Source organism: Lissotriton vulgaris, chromosome 7 (assembly GCF_964263255.1).
Source record: "Lissotriton vulgaris chromosome 7, aLisVul1.2, whole genome shotgun sequence".
Taxonomy (NCBI): Eukaryota; Metazoa; Chordata; class Amphibia; order Caudata; family Salamandridae; genus Lissotriton; species Lissotriton vulgaris.
Window position 1 is genome coordinate 689469688 of NC_141695.1, and position 18170 is coordinate 689487857.

The window sequence follows — 18170 nt, forward strand, 5'->3', positions numbered from 1 at the left end:
ACACATGCGCACACTGTTCATTTTTATGGTGGAATCTATTTTTTTCCAGGAAAAAAGGTTTGTGACTCTCCCCTTTTTTGCTTGAATCCCGAAAGTCCACGCTCCTCCAACACGTGTTACTGGTGTAATTATTTCGTCTCATCTGTGCCAGTGGAGCAGACGCTGGTTCTGCAACCCTATCTCGGCAGTAATTGCTTTCCGCTGAGCTGTCTGTCTCAGTTCCATCGGATGGGACGATGGCTCCATTTCTTCCCAGCACTTTGGATATCACATAACCTTGTTTGTGAGTGTCTAAAAGATGAATTTTAGACGATCGATTTACCAGGACAAAAACCTCAGTGTTCTGTGATTTCGCTAATGCCACGTGTACTTGCTGCGAAAAAGCTCGGGGAAAAATACCAGGAAAAAAAAGGAGGCAAACAGCGGCATTTTGTGATTCACATCAGTGATACATCGTGGGAAGGGCATGAGATGTACTGTGTAAAATTCCAAAAAGGGTATGGTTTTGATGATGTTGCTTTCTCACCCAAAATCTTTGCAGTTAAAGTAGATATAAGAATGATAACAGTGGGAAGGATACTCGCCCTGCTCCATCACTCGACTCTCTACAAATTGTACAAAACCCTGATGAATTGCCTATTCCTGTTTCATGACCTGTGACTGCTGTCTATCCGTGGTTGTTTTTTGTTTAATTTGCAACTGTGCACAGGGAATGGGTTCTTGGCGCTATAGCTATAATGCAGTGATTAATTTGTAAAAAAAAAAGTAAGTGGCAGGGCCTCATCAGGAGGCCACTGCAGCCTACAGCAGCACCCATTGCCCCTGCCAGCGTTGCCATTGACGGTCCTAAACCAGCTACTAACCACCACACTCCTACACGTGTGACAATTCAGACTATTCCAGGCCCCCAAAGCTATAAGATTAGCTTGGGCGGCAGGTAATAGTCATTTTAACATATAATGAATTAGTAAACAGCTGCTGTTGTACTCACTCTAAATCAGAAAAACAGCCCACCATGTGGCAGATTGTCTGCCAATTCAGTCCCGGTGCTAAGCACCGGAAACCACCGGCGCAGATTAAGCACTGCCATAATGTCAGAAATCGCATACTAGGCCCATAGAAGAAGAAACCGGTGTCGAACCGTTTTCTAACCAGGATATGGCTATTATTTGAAGCATGTAAAGCCCACAAGCAGGCGCGCAACACCCATTGAACTCACCGGGCTTCAGCCCCCCCGTCGTGTGTGGCAGCCCGGGATGAGACAGATCCCGGGCACACACAGAGCCGCACCCGAACGTTTAACAGGTCTTTAAAAGACCATTTGAATGTTAATTAGGCCTTGCACCCCTTCTAAAATTTGGCTCTAGTTGCGCCACTGCCCACAAGCATCGGAGTGCTTCAATAGAACGCTGTACAGACACCTAAAATGCCTGATCGATATATCAGCAACAATATAGCTTTCTAATCAAAAACACACAATAGAATTATGTTTTTAGATGACCTTCCAGGCGTTTGCCAAGCTAAAAACCGGCCTGAATACTCGCTTTCCTCATATACTTTCTGCATAGAGGCTCTGTTGCTTTCATTAACTTCCTTATAATAATAGTCCTGCATTTCCCTTTTCAACTGCTCAAACACTGACGATTGGCATTGATTTTATACTGCAGGTAGTTCCCCTGGGCCTGAATTAATTGATCTCCCACTTTCTGCCTTTCCTTTTGGGACTTTTTCCTTTAGATCCCACAATAGCCCCTTTGGCTGCCTTAAATGCATCCCACACTATCTCTGGGATTGCTGAGTACTCATCCTGGAGAAAGTACTGAGTATTTCTGTTTCCATTCCTGTATCCCAGAGTTCATCTTCCAGATATAGTTTATTAAGTACCCACCTATGAAGAGCCAGAGGCCTTTGGATACCGGAAATATGCATAGCTAATATAAGTTGAAAAGAAGAAAACTATTTAGATGATCAGTGGCGTAACGAAACCTGAGGGGGGCACTTGCAAAGTACACCAAGGGCCCCCTGCGGACCCACTCGGGAGTTCTCAGGCTAAGGGCATGCCACCCGTGCACAGTGCCAGGGGGCCTCCTGGAGCTCGGGGACCTGGGAAGCGGTGGATAATTCATGTAGTGCTTGAGGGCTAAGTCCACAGACACCAGGAAAAAAATCTAGTCTCGCAGCAGACTTGAATATGGCCGAAAGACACATATATTCTAGTTTATTGGGACATTTTGTTCTCCAAGTGTCGACTAAATCGACACTTTTCTGATAGTTTGTTAATACCTTATCTATTATGCCTTTGTTCTGTCCACTATTCGTAGTGGTTGTATCTAAGTTCGGTTGCTGAAAGAAATTTGATTTCCCTCCTAAAATGAAGGTCCCTGGGAGACCATAATTGACTTAAACAACGCAACAAGTGGTTCAGGTGCTCTTCTATAGGGGCATAAATCAGAGCTACTGTGAAATGAGAGCCATCTAGTGATCCATTTAATCAAGCCAATCTAACCTTTCCATCCACCTGAGAGACTTGAATCTTCATCTGCAACTGTTTATGAATAAATATGCCCACGTCCCCATGAGCTGCAGCGGAGGAAGAGATACATTCGAACTTCTTGAAGAGAACTTCCTCCTAAAAATTGGAATTTGGTCAAATGGGATGATACACAAAAGAAAACTTCCATCCCACCCTGCAGCTTAGCACAGTAAGGAAGGCCATGGAAGGTAGTATCCGTAACTTGTGCAGGGCTTTTATTTCTGCACTTTCTCGCAGAGAGGTCAAGTGTCGCTCATGGCCAAAGCAGGGGGATGAAAGTCTAATTTAGAATAAAATGTTGGCCAATGAAGAGAAAGCAGTTAGGGTGTTTGTCAGTGTGAAATCCCATGGACCTGGCTAGGGCAGAGGCATAACAAGGGCACCATGGGGCCTGCTGCAAGCAAGTAAAATTGAAGTCAGGTTACTGGAAGGGTAGTAAAATACAGGTATAATTTGGTTTCAGTCGGCCATTTTGGCTTATCACATACGGCCTCAGAAACTGCAAAATTATTTAGAAACGGGTCATAATCAGAACAGAATATTTGTAGGAGGCACCAGAAGAACAGGGCAAGAGTCCTACATTTTGGGAAGTGTCTACAATTGGTGATGTATCATCCAGCTCGCTCAGAGTGTAGGGCAAGGGTACCGCTAAAAGCAGAAGACATCACTACCACAATCCTAAGGAGTATTTACGTTCTTGAATGTAACCCCACGCTTGCTGGTGGGGAGCGCAAATACTGGGTAAGTGTAGGCAGAAATCATACATGTAACTGAGTTCTCAATGACGCCAATACAAGACAATAGAATCTTATACCAGAGAGTCTTCAAGAAAGCTTAGTGAGCCCTGGGACATCGATTAAGCCCTTGGCTACTGGAACCATCAGAAGATTGGTATTTCAAACTTGGTCATTCACCGGCCGGAATGAATCCAAGACAAGGTTCTATCGTCCTGTATTGGCAAGTTACCCCCAAACTTAAAAGGACGCTGAAGCAGGAAGGAGAGGAGCAGGAGGGGAAGGGGCTATAAGAGAGGTTGCCCAGAGGGCTAGACCACTGAGATAAAACTAAAGAACTCCTACAACAGAGTGGGAATGATTTAAACTTAAATATGTGACCCGGGTAGATCCTGCTCATTATGGACATTGAATTACGTAATGACAAAGCCAACAGGAATTGGCTTTTGTTTTATGAGTGAAAGTGTTACTTCACAGATCGGCCGGTTCATGTGTTTGTGATTTTGTAGATGAGGGAGTGAGTGAAGGTGTGAATGAGTCAATGTTTGGATGACTAGATGAAGGATTGAGCACGTGCTTTGATGAATGCATGATTTTACAGATGAATGAGTGATTGAGTGCACGGATGAATCCATTGCGAAATTGAAATTGAGTAAATCTGTTAACCAACATGCAATCCTTGGCATCACCTCTATGCCCCTTTTCTGGGCATCACATGTACCAATGTGTAACGACCTGTAAGCTGACCTAATGGAGTACAGTACGCCTCTAATGAACATCCCAATTTGATGGGCAGTCCACCAACACACCATTCCCTTCATCTTGACAAGACAATGTTTCTCTTTAATGCTATTAGGAGACTAGTAAGTGTAATCTCTTTCTGTTCTGCTGCCCACACAACAGAGCCACTGACCCCTTTTCCCTGTCATCCACAGTTAACACAGTATTGGCTTTGACATTAAAATGATTTAAAGTTGGAGACTGAGCCACATCTTCCCAGACATGTATGATTTATAATCTTACTCTTCAGTTGGTAGAAGCCCATCACTGATACCTCACTCGCCCTTGTGGTCTCAACCACTGCCCTATGTTCTGTACATCAAATTTGCTACACGTAACTCTGCAGCAGCACAATTCGTAGCCCGCAACAGGCTCCAAACATCAGCATCAATAGCTTTCATGCCTAGCTCCATCAATCTTTGCTTTCCTTTTATTCGCCAGATATCTCCCTTTCAAATTCCTATTACCATTCACATATGTATTTGCCTGTTCACTACAGAAGGTGAATTCACAAACTTCACGTTTGGATACCCAGATTTACAACAATACCTTATCAAGGGTTTGGGGTCTCTGTCCACCACTATCATTCTTGCTTTTTAGGGCTAGAGGTTTGTAACATTATTTGATTCCTCAGATGCTTATATTCTACTTTTGAGAATTTGGAAGGTGCTTTCTGCTTTCTCAGTGCAGCAATGTATATACGATTCTCGCTACTGATGAGAAAATGACAAGAATCCAATAAGAGGAACCAGATATGATTTTTTTATTTCGAGGTACAAATAGTGCCAAAAATATGTAGATCACATGACAGTCAATGGTTGCTGTAGACCTGAGCCTAGGCCCAATTTGAGGCTGACTGCTATGGAGAACGGGTTGGATACACAAGCCAGGGTTTTCCTATTCAAAGATATTACCTTCTGGGTATTCTTTTAACTCCCAACTAATCACAGGCGTACACTTCCAAGTCCTCTTTGTCCTCAGGGGAGACACTTAGAGACTCACAGGGTGTTAGGCAGAGGCCAAGTTCAGTTCTAGTTACCCCTGGTCAGCGGGTCCTTCTAGGCTATTAGTGAGTGCTTTTTTAAGATGGCAAATGGTCACACTAACCTTAAGCTTGGAGGGCTGGGTATGTGTGTGGGGAGTGTACTATAGTAATCCTAGTCTCCTCCTACATATAACACTAAAATACAGTTTGATAAAGGCATTGTACCCACAACAAACTCAACAAAAGAAGTCTGGTAGGACTAAAGCAGGGACCTTCAAGACCTAGACAGGGGATCCACAAGAATTGGACCTGTCCTGGTCTCTCTTTTTTAAGAATTGGCATCCTGTTCTCTCCCTTTCAAGTGTGTTTGGGAATAAGTTTGTTCCTTATGTTCTGTTTTAATCCTGTATTTAAGCACCCGATCCACTGTAACAGTATTGGAAATGATGTACAACGTAACTGGAAACTAGCAAAAATAGCTATTTGATTATTTTTCTAACTGGTCCCATTCTCAAGATACAATATTAGTATTTTAATCTGTACTTTCGCTTTCAACATGGAACATCTAGGGTTGCCACTCTGAATATTGCTTTTGGGGCCTTGCGACTGTATGGACATGTCAATATACATTTTCTACATGGCCCACTTTTAGATACCATGGACCCCACCCTGTGGGCGCAAGGCTAAACAGGGATGGCATATTAATATTTAAAAGAAAGGCTTTCTCCTGTAACTAAAGGGTTATTTTGACAGACCTTACTGCAGGGTTTACACTGCAGCAGTCAGGCCACATTGTTGGACTGAAGTCATATTTGCTCTGTCACTGTAGTGGATGGCACAGTAGGTATTGCAGTCCACTAGTGGCATTTAACTTTCAGGCCATGGGTGCACTCTCTACACCATATACTAGATACTTAAAGGCAACATAAATAAATGTGCCAGTTGTGAATAAGCCAACTTAACCAGGTTTAAAGGGGGAGCACAGGCACCCCTGGTTAGCAGGGCTAAAGTTCACAGATTTCAAAAGTAAGCAAAAAAGATAGTCTATCAAAAGGTGAAAAATTGTGGGTGATCACCCAGAAAAGGAGGATTTCCACTACATTTTGTCTTATACTTTTGATTTTTAACTCTCCCTCCTTCCTCTTCCTCTTTTTGCTCTTCTACTTCTTTTTCTGTTCTGGCAGTGTATGAGCCAGGGTCTGTGCTCCATTGTGTTCAATTTTCAGTTAATTAAATACAGGTTAATTTAGTCAACTACCCGGAAAACCTAGACAACCATTACAATTTCAGTAATTTGAAATTCTGTTTTCTGATTTAAGTAAAATTAAATTTCTAAGCCTGCTGTTACCTCAAAGGAAGATAGGTTAAACGATTTGATGAAGGTGCCCCCTCTTTTTTGGTAAGCATTGTGGACAATCCATAACTAGGTTAATCATACTGAAATTTACAATGAGTGAGCAGGCAAACTAGTCTCTATTATCGGAATTTGCCAGCCCAAATTGACCGCCAAACATCACAGTAGTGCTGCTGTCCTTATTTTAGCATCAGTAATGCAATCTACATATTTAAAACAGCACAATCATCCAAAAAGTTCTGCTTAGCTGAATCAAGATTTTAGAATGAATGAATTCCAGATCTTTTCATGAAAGCACTGGTTTGCTGTGGTGGGGCTTATTCCAATCACAAGAGCTTTGTTGTATTTCTATCTAGGACCCTAATTCGATATTCCTGATTCATGCCCTTATGTGGTTATAGCTAATAATATCCTTATAAAGGCATAAGAATCATATCCATATTCAGTAATAGCCCATGCAGTCCAAAGCACTGCACGGCAACTCCCATCGACTCCTAAAAAGCACAACACGTTCTTTAAACACACCAAGCCTCCAGCAGCCCGGGAAATCCCCCCCTGCTTTTGTTTTGATTTGAACAAGAACTCCTGGAGTCCAGAAAGAGCTGTTAGTTCTTAGTGACGTCTTATGTCCAACTTTACGTCAAACTCGGCACCTTTCAGGTATAAATATACCAACAGTTGCCTTAAGCAAACACACGGTGGTTTGAAGCAGAGTGGCTATCTACTTACCCGAGAGCCCAGCTGATGCGAGAGCCCACGGAAGCCACCCCTCCCGTTTTGACGCACTGAGAGAGACGCTGTCTTTTTTCTCCAGCCGAGAAAATCCAGCTCCGGTGTTTCCACCTACTCTTGCGGGCTGCTGGGAGATCGAGTCCTGAAGAAAGAGATACCAGACCTCCCACATTCTATTACCAAGGTACGGAGCCGACTAAAACCCTTAAGAGAATTCTTGATGCAGATTCTTGGCAAAACAATCTTAACCAACTTAACTTAAACTGCCACTTACTTACTCCTTCTCAAGTATTAGGCTTAGGTCAGGTACACTGGGGTAGGCGTAGTTAGAAGCACCAATTGAGTACGTTAGTCAATGTTTTTATGTATGTATATATTTTATCCATTTTAAAGTATCATATGGCTACGAAACCATATCAATGCTTTTACAGTATTATTTCATAATACTACTTTTACTGTACGCACTTTACTTTATGATAAGTATTGCAATTGTGGCAATTCATTTCTCTTGCATGAGAAAGAAGACTGCTCAATAAATAACACCTTTTATTGAAAACGCCTGTCTCGCTACTTCTCTGCACTCTGGTGAAACTAAGTATGCACGGTTGACTGAGTTAAATAGCTGCCTATTGTTTTCACACGACTCTAGAGATACACTCTCATTCTGAGGGAGCAAAGTTGTCATGTTTATGCGGTTGTCAGAAACTGAATCCCTTCTCGTCTGAATCAGGGAAGTTCATCCCTCCCTATTCATTCAAGAAAGTTTCTAGTGACCTCTGAGCTAGCTGGCGCAAACCTAAATTAAGTCTAACATAGTCAGTAGAGACCTAGATTACCTCAGTCCTATGTCTACACTGCTGTTTTTGTTATTCCAATGCGCAGAGCCTATTGGGAAAATAGGAACTAGACTGCAGCTTGAAAAACCTTCCTCAAACTATGATATATATAGCCCATCAGAAGTTGCTGTTAACCACTTCAACTTTCCTCCAGCATAGTATGAATTTCTCAATTTTGCTAGAACGAGGGTAATGTGGCGCCTTTGAGTTTTGGTACGTCTGATGTGATATTTATTAAAAAAGGGTGAAGATTACTAATATACAAGATAAATAAAAGTGGCGCTAAAACACATCCTTGTCTCACTCAAATTAATGACCAAATCATAGGTCCCAACAGTGATTTACAATTCTTTGTGAATAGCTGCAGTCAGATATGCCATCCAATGCAACTATTCTGCACCCTACATTGTTAATGGACCCTTCTTCAGGGGTTGAACCGAAAATCCATTATATGCCACTTGAAAAGCATGATGTTACCAAGGGTGAATAGTTCATTTTGCTTGTGATATCCCAATGCAGTTCACAAGCTACTGAGTAGCAGAAGGTTATCCAAAGATACTTGTACTTTTTTGCCACTTCCAATTTCCTGCCTCCAAACCAATGTGTAGAGGTGTCTCTTTCTTTAGGTTGTGGACCTAAAGGCTGCGCTTCCGCAGTCTGGGGTCGGAGATTTAATGTCTCTTAGTAGTGCTGTTTAACCCGCCACCCTGCCCCGTCTCTCCTCCGTTGGCTGGCTTCCTAAACGGAGGCCAGCCATTGGAGGAGAGATGCGTCACTCCAATTTAGCCCCGTCTTTTTCGGATTCGGGGGCATATGTTTTGCTGTTCTTTAGACAGTGACGTTGTCTGTCACTCAGAGCCACAAAACCACGCCCCCGATTCCGAAAAATTCGGAAGCCTGCGGTCGCCATTTTTTTCTCGTCTTCGGTGAGGATCGATCGTTCTTTCAGCCCTTCTTGCTCACACACCCTGCTCTGCAATCCGCAGACACCCGGTTCTGCCGCCCTTAGTTCTGCCCTCTTACTGCCCTGTGCACACCCAGCTCTTCAATGTCTGGTTTTAACCCCTCCCCTGCCTGGGCACTCTCGGCTCTTCACTCTGAGAGTTTGCAGCGCGGCCGCCATTTTTATCCCAAACTTGTTCGGGATATCGCCTCCGCCCTGCAGCACGGTGGGTAAGTTGTGGTTAAAGGTCTCCTTAAATGTTGGTATGATGCACTTCCTTCTACTAGGCGATGTTAATGTGGACTGCAACTGTAACTGTAACTGGGGGCAAAGTTTACTCTGTGTGTGTATTCTCCTCAAATCGCTGTGGGAATTTCATTTTGCATATTGGTATGTTTGCGTACTGCATTTGAACGTTCTAGTCCTTTAGGCGCTATTATTTGCTCCGCGGTGAGTGTGAGTGGGTGTTGGGGGGCGGGGGTACCCATTAACTTGCTTGCTTGGTCTTGGGTTATCATTGCGGTCTTAGTTCCCATGTTTTCAGCCTAAAATAATGCGGGTGCGGAAATGTGCTGTGCCTGCAGCAGCCCGAGGCTGCCAGGCGCTGGGAAGGTGCCCGAGAGCGAGGAAGCGGCCCCACTGACCCGCCATAGCTGGGGGCTGACGAGCTGGTACAGCTAACAGAGCGAGAGGGCAGCCGTCGGGACGCAAGGGGTTAACGCCGTCACTTGGAGGCAGACGGCCGAGGCACCGCATCCCCAGCACTGCGGCGATGATCGCCCACCAGAGACATGAGGAGACCTTCATCAATCAGACTAACCAGGACACCTCTGCTTGCCGGACCTGTGAGTGGGCCCCGGCGGCGGCATGACACGCCAGCCTCCCCGGGCCCCCAGACACTCCCCCATACTGGAAAATGAGGCATCCCGTGCACTGACTGCCTCTTCGGGCTCCCAGCGCTCCCGCCCACCAGATAATGGGGGGCCCCTGCACTGACAGCCTTCTCGGGCTCCCACCGCCCACACCCACCGGAAAATGGGGGACCCCGTGCATTGAAAGCATTCTCGGGCTCAGTGCTCCCTCCCTCCCCCCACCGTAAAATGGGGGACCATGTGCATTGACTGACTTTTTAGGTTCACAGGATATCCCCCCTCCCCACCACCAATTTCCCTATAATGGGGGATCTCATGCACTGACAGCCTGCTCAGGCTCCCAGCACTCCACACCGCATAATAGGGAACCCCATCTACTTACTGCCCTCTCAGATCAGCACAGCCCCCTTACCACACACAGAGGGTCCCTGTACATGGTTAGCTTCTCAGGCACCCTGATGTCCCCTATTCCCGCGCCACAGTTAACGGATGACTCGTGCACCGGCACCCTCCCCAGGCTCAGGGTGCCAGAGCTCCATCTTACCAGATATTAGGGAGCCCCCAAAAAAGCCCCCCTCCCCCACCCAGACCCCTGTCCCCCCGGATAATAGGTAATCTATGCACAGTGAGCTCATTCAGGCAAGCAGCCCCCCTTCTCCCCCCCACACACACACACAGTCCTTCGTGTATTAACAGCTTCCTCGGGCTCCCAGAGAAACCCCCTTTCTGCATACTGCGGACCCCGTTATCTGAGAGACTACTTAGGCACCTAGAGCCGCACCCTCACCTCATCCCCCCCCACTGCCCCCCCCGTGCCGGGACAGCTTGCCCAGGCTCCCTAACCCCGAAACCGGACACTGGGATATCCCGTGCACTGACAACGGGCAACCCTCGCTTCTTCTGTTTAACCCGTTTAGCGTTGCGTGTTTTCCCTCTGTGCGCTGACTTTTTCAAAAAGCCGCGTTACATGACGAGCTTAGCTTGTCATGAGCGTACGACAGGCGTAACTCATGACGAGCTGAGCTCGTCAAGAGCGTGGAAGGGGTTAAGTTAATGCTTTATACACCATAACCCACCCCATATATGAAACCAATGGTCCGGTGGAAAAAAATGAGGTGTGCATGTTCGAGGGCAGAACGATTGGGAGACAATTATGACAGGCGTTTAACCCCTCAAGTGGGTAGACCGGGTGGTCACTCCATCACCTAACTGTGCTACATTTCACTGTGTATACAATGGTCAGTACAAACATCAGTCATAAATTCATTACATGACAAGTATTGACAAAGTCAGAAAGTCTAGCCTTTTTGCTGAATGGAGTCAGGTTTTTATAACCAACTCATGGAAAAAAAGTTTTTTCAGCTTGTTTAAATAAGCCCTGTGGTTCTTTCAGGGTTTTCACCAACATGCTCAAAAGCAGCACTCTTTATCAGAGAATGGTAAATGGATGCGGTGGGGGGATAGGTGGATGAATGAATAGATGGAATAATTAAATGGGTGGATGCGTGTATGGATAGTCTCTTAGGCAGGCGGATTTGATGGACGTTTAAGAAATTCAGCCAACTTTAAAAACTGGGGAAGGCAAAATTAAAGGCAAAAGCTTGGATTTTCTGTGACGGGTTACTGGGAAGTGGCCATGGAAAGAGCAGCAGACTTGTGCAGTAATTGCCAGGTGACTCGTTTTTCTTGCCTTCTGCCCCCTGATTGCACTCGTTTTTCTTGCCTTCTGCCCCCGATTGCACTCGTTTTTCTTGCCTTCTGCCCCTTCTGCGACCTGATTGTACTCGTTTTTCTTGCCTCTGCTCCCCTGATTGTGCCATTTTTCTTGCCTCTGCAAACCTGTTTGTGCTGTTTTTCTTGCCTCTGCCAACCTGTTTGTGCCGTTTTTCTTGCCTCTGCCACCCTGTTTGTGCCGTTTTTCTTGCCTCTGTCACCCTGTTTGTGCCGTTTTTCTTGCCTCTGCTACCCTGATTGTGCCATTTTTCTTGCCTCTGCTCCCCTAATTGTGCGATTTTTCTTGCCTCTGCCCCCCTAATTGTGCTCTTTTTCTTGCCTTCTACCCCCTGATTGCACTAGTTTTTCTTGTTTTTTCTGTTACTCAGGAGTGCATCTTCTGTGGCCTTCCACTGCCCGAGAGAGCAGAGGGTAGGGGGCCAAGCCCGTGCCTTGGGCATCCATAGCTACCCCGTGTGTGCTGACAGAGATGGGTGGTTGACCTGCATAGAGGGATTTTTTTAGAAACGTTGTGTTTACGTGAATTTAAAATACTTGCCAGGAATAGGACTATTGATTTGGGGGCATGATGAGCATTGAGCAGGCTAGGGTTTAATACCTATTATTAAGCCCTACATTATTCGTCATATCACACAGAATGTTTTAGTAGATGTCTGACAGCCTGCGCGGGCCCACCGGACTTTTGTCATCCTGTTTCCTCTGATCCGCAAGCCATGGTGGAGTTGGTAAACGACCTCCTGCAGCTGCAGGCCGTGGGTGCGTGGAGGGACCTGACGACCAGCGACCAGCTGAGGGCCGCCACCATGCTGCTCGACACTGTGGAGGAAGGGGCCTTCGTGCTGGCGACAATACACCCGGAGAACACCCGACAACCACCGTGAGTACCACTTCTGTCCCCTTTTAGAGTCACACAGCACGACAGAGGGCACAAGCACACTCCTGCCTGGCAAAACTTAAACTGCACATTTTCTGACGAACTAAAAAGCAGCAGCTTTGTAGTTTTTGTGTAAAATCTATATTGTGTAGGTAGCAATAGCGTTTATTGGTCCCACAAATGAAGCAAAACGTTTCTTTTGGGGGTCTAAAGAAAGTTATCAAACATCTTCCAAGAAAAATTCGTCCATAAAACACTACAGCTGAATGAGTTAAGTGAAACCCTCAACACATTCTTTAACTCACTTTTGCAGTGATCAGCTAACACATACACACTGCATTTATGTTGTCTGTGTGTCTGTGCGTGGCTCTGTATGTGTGTGGCTTTGTCTGTGCGGGTGTGTGTGTGGCTCTGTGTGGATAGCTTTTTTTGTAGGTGCCTCTATGTGTGGGTGGCTCTGTCTGTGTGAGGGTGGCTCTGTGTAGGTGGATCTATGTGAATGACTCTGTGTGGGTGGCTCTATGTGGATGGATCTGTATGTGTGTGGGTGGCTTTGTGTGTGGCTCTGTGTGGGTGTAAATGCAATAGGTCATGCATATGCGAGCGATTAAGCTCAATGCCATTTACTTATCGATTAAGCTATTGGCAATGTAAATGACAATACCATTTATGTATGATTAAAAAAAAAATGTCATGAGCAATGCCAATAGCTCTACCTTTAATAATGCAGAGACCATTGCATTATAAATGCTTGTTTTATTTTACCATGGAATTCAAGTGGTATGTAATATGTAAGGACTGTCAGGTTTAAAAGACTCTGGCAGGTGGACAGTCAGTCTTCCAGCTTAGTGGAGGTCATGGCTCCCCTTGCAAAGGACTGCCACAATCTCAAGAGATATGTGCTTACCTGTAGGCGTATCTCACTGCCCTCAAACTAAGTAACCTGTGTGGTGGCTGCTCTGAAGGTAGAGAAGTAGGCTGAATGGGGGCAATGCTTTATTATCCCCAGTCGCATATTTTTATATTTGAGCAAAACGGACTTCCAAACCAGAAGTTTATTTCACTTAAAAAAGCAGGGTCTCTTATGTGCAGGGAGTTTTCGACCAACACATCAGGTCCATTCTAAATTTTCTTGCTGGGGAAATAAGTGACCGGCAACCTAGTCTAAACAGGTTGTGGCACGGGCCTTCAGGTCAAGGTTTTCTGTATGCAGTGCCAGCTAAGGATCCACCATTGGGAATCTGTCGTTTTTACAACTTTGAAGGGGGTGGGTATACCAAGAGTTTGGTGGGACAGGAACACTGCCAATATAAAGTGGTGCTCCACCTTCCCCAAACTTTAAATGAGGCTATGAGTGTACAACATTCATCCGGAAGGTCCTGTACTTGTTTGAAAAGATTTTTTCTCTAAGTTATTTGTGCATTGTTTTTGAATGTTGTCACTCTTGCCCACTGGTGCCCTTAGTATGCTGGTAGCTGTTTGGATTTGATCTTCTGTTGCCTTGTTTTTTGTCACCTTATTATGATACCATTATCCTGAAACGAGGTAGTGCTATGGTCAAATACATGCCGCCAATTGCTAATCTGTGCCCAAGAAGGAATTTGAGATATTTTTCCACTCCCTGCCCTCTATTCCATATACCATCTTCTTTCCCTACATTTTATTGTCGACCTTGGCCTTTCATGTTCTCCTCTTCCACCCTCCTCTCTATGGGTGCTGGTGAGCAGTTTATGTCAGCTTCAATGAATGGGAATGTTTTTCACTGACACATAGCACTATAGAAATAGATGCGTAAATACATAAATAAACATACATAAACAAACTAATGAATAAAAAAACTACCCTGGCAGGTTTTAGAGGCCCTCCTCAAGCATGCTGTCCAATAGATCGTATTCCCCACTGGCCCACAAGCAGTAAATATAGGGAAGGTCAGATAACATGCAGTTGCTGGTTTCGAAAGTGATGGGACTGATAAGGCACTGATAGGACCTGACCCCTCTAGTACCCATGAAGCTGTAAAAACTGCATGATGCAGCGGACCTTGAACTTTCAGATGGCATGCTTTCCACGAATATGGAGTGGATAATTACATTGTCGATAACACTTGGCTGCATTCCAATCCTTCTCTATCTTAAAATATTCACCTGAATTCACCAGCTGATAAGAAGGCCTTTTGCAATTCCACATAAATCTAAGAATGTATTTGTTTAGACTTTACCTTGATGCTTCACCACCATTTTCATGCTCTGATCAACCCACCTCCGACTGCCTCTTTCTGTTTTCTTTCTGTCTTCTTTCAGCCTACTTTTTTCGCAGAATTTCTTCCTTCTTTTTCTTCTCCCTTCTTTTTTCTTCTTCCTTCTTTTTTCTTTTCTTATACTTGCCTTTTCTGAGACCGCTTTCTATGACCCCCATTCCCTATTTTTGCAGACAATTCAATAGTTAACAGCATTTTGTGTGACTTTATTATTTTTGTTCTCTCTATCACTTTCTCTCTTATTTTCCCTCTTTTTTTTATCTGTCTGAGGTTTATTGTTGTTGAAATTTTGTTTTGGGATTGAGTTCCTGTAAACTTGTTTTTTTTGTTCATTGTATATATGTATGTATGTATGTTTGTATGTATCTATTTATATATAAAGTCAGCGAGAGGTTGGGGAAGTAGCTGGATTGTGTACAGTTGTGAAGTAGTGTTATTTAAAAAAGCGAGTCTTAAATTCCTTCTTATATTGGTTCAGCGTTGGGGCAGTCCTAATGGAGATGGAATGTTGTTAAAGATCCTAGGTGCATAGATGGAAAAGGCCTGCTGCCTTGTTTTTTCTTTTTCACGCTTCTTACTCTGCAGTCGAATGGTGGCCTGGCTGCGGGTGTACCGAGAATCACTAGAGATCGTTAAATTGTCTGCAAGATAAGGGCAGGGGGGCTTTGGCCATGATGGCTGTGTAAATGGTGCTGGTGGTTTGGAGGATGGCACGGCCAGGTAAGAGGACACAATGGAGTTCCATCTGACAGGGTAGGATGTGATCATATTACTTCAGATCCTGAATAAGACATGCTGCAGGGTATAGGATGCCCTCAAGAGGTGTCAGTGTGGAGTCTGAGAGATTATGGAGCAAGATATAACACCATCCAGATGTGAGAGTTTGAGGGCGTGAACAGCATTTCTGAAGTTGGTTCTTTAGAAGAGAGGTCTGGTAGCAGGCTGACTTTGTTTTTTGCCAATATGTTGCTTGGGGGAGAGGTTAGTGTCCAAAGCAAAGTGACTTGGCATTCAGTGAAAGTCAGGGTTTGAAGCCATAAAGGTTTATGTAATTGTGCCTGATTTCTTACTGTTTTTTGTTTACTTTACTTGGCAAATAACAGAAATTCTGTCTTGGTTGGGTTGAGCTCCAGGTAGGCACCAGACAACCAGGTCTGAATGATGTGTAGGCAGTGTCTGATGCGTTAGATGTATGGATCAGACAGGTTTCATTGTAAGGAGACCCCTGGTATCCACTCTTGTCCTATTTGCAAATCACACCGACGTGATATTGGTACAGTTTGGTCTTTTAAAAACAACACATAAATGCAGATCACATTACAGTGACAGATCCCTGTTTTGACCTATGAGGTAATAGTCCTGAGGAACACCAACATACGCACAGAGACATACGCCTCTGAGGAACTTGTTCACCAGATATATCTGGCACAACACCCTCAGACACCTACATGGCATTCAATAGCAACCCACATCAATGACCAACAGATCATACCTAGCAAAACTAGTGATACGGCATGGTACAATAACACATTATTAAGGATGTTAAGACTGTACTATACCAAATGTGAAACCCTCAACAATATATCACATGTTCACAAAGTACCTTGGATGTCTGATCTATTAAAGGCACCGCAAAGAAAGGTAGGTATACATATCAAAGGCAACATACCAGTATCAAAACAAGGCCACTATGCCACTGTGCAAAACAACATAATTAACATTACAAAATACTCAATATTATATGAGACATTCATCCAGCAAGCTGCAGGAGCAAAGCTCTGGAATGATCTAACTAAAACCTCAAAACTGGAAAAGAGACTAAAATCTTTCAAAGGAAAACATAGATAGCATTTGCTTTATCAATGCTGTCTTGCACTGTTGTTGGTTTCTATCCTTTGTTGTCTTGTTACATGCTTTTGTCTGCTTGTAAGCCTCCTTCCCACTTTGGCAATGTGTTAATTCATTGCTCCTGTCACTAAGTATATGTTCCGTTGTGCCAACTGTTCTGTTCATGAACTTAGCTCTGCATTTGGCTTTTAAAAAAACTTTTTTGTGTTTTTATGAGACTTCAACAAATGATTTACAACTTATTACAGAAGGCTGTGATTTGGTGCTATGCATATCATCCTCATCTGAAAGTGTGCACCAAGAACCAATGTAAGTTGTGGCTTTTGTATTTGGGTTATTTGCTAAGAAAGTATATTTAAGAGTGTATTCACCTTACAAGTGTCATGCACGTGTGAGTTGTTGGATCTGTCAGCCTTAGGGTGGTCTTGCCCCAAAGCTTTTACTTTCTCCCCTCCTATTTTACTGAATTGTGATTTGTTGGCCCTAGAACTCTGTGCAGTTTATCACTGTTAACCAATGCTAAAGTGCTTGTGCTTACTCCCTAAAACATGGTAAAATTGTATTAATCCTGATCAGCATATTTAATTTGCTTTTCTCATACTTGCCCTTTCTGAGACCACTTTCTATGACCCCCATTCCTTATTACTGCAGACACTTCAATAGTTAACAGCATGCTGTCTTTGCCCTGCTGAGTACTTCAGAGGGCTGCCCTACTGCAACAAGAGGACTGGCCTGCTGCCTAAAGCCTTCTCTATATCATCAGAGGGCTGTCATACTGTTTGAGACCTGCTTTTCTGCTTGACCCAAGACCTCCAGAGTGACTCCAGGGGCTAGTTGTCTGGCTTTCTGATCAGAGCATCAGGGACAGAAAAAGCTCCAACCATCTTGAACCTGCGCCTGAATCCACCCCGAGTGTGCCTTGAACCTCCTGGTGCTAAAGGTGCCCAGAGATCCCAAATCCAGAACTTGCCTTTTCTGAGACCACTTTCTATGACCCCCATTCCTTATTACTGCAGACACTTCAATAGTTAACAGCATGCTGTCTTTGCCCTGCTGAGTACTTCGGAGGGCTGCCCTACTGCATCAAGAAGACTGGCCTGCTGCCTAAAGCCTGCTCTGTGTCATCAGAGGGCTGCCCTACTGTTTGAGACCTGCTTTTCTGCTTGACCCAAGACCTCCAGAGTGACTTCAAGGGCTAGTTGGCTGGCTTTCTGATCAGAGCATCGGGGACAGAAAAAGCCAAACCATCTTGAACCCGCAACTGGATCCACCCGAGTGTGTCTTGAACCTCCTGGTGCTAAAGGTGCCCAGAGAGCCCAAATCCAGAACTTGGGACTTAAAAAGCTTTCTGCCAAAATGTGCTTTGAGAACTGAGTGGAGACTGGTACCAACCTGCTCGTCAATCCACCCAAAGTGCATCGTCGGTTGGCCAGACATTATGGCAGCTCCTGCTACACACTTCTCCGCAGTTGCAAATCCAGTTCAGCAGCTCCGCAGACAAGGGGTATCAGGCTTCTTGGAACCCTTGTCGCAACAGGCTGTTGCTTCGTCCCGTTGGAGATTTCTGACTTCCATAAAAAAGACCAGATCTGAGCATAGAAATCTTTACAGTGACTTTGTCTAGTGGCTATCATAAGTCTACGCCTCCTCCTGGGACACCTCCAAAAGCCTTGCCCCCTTGAACTTTC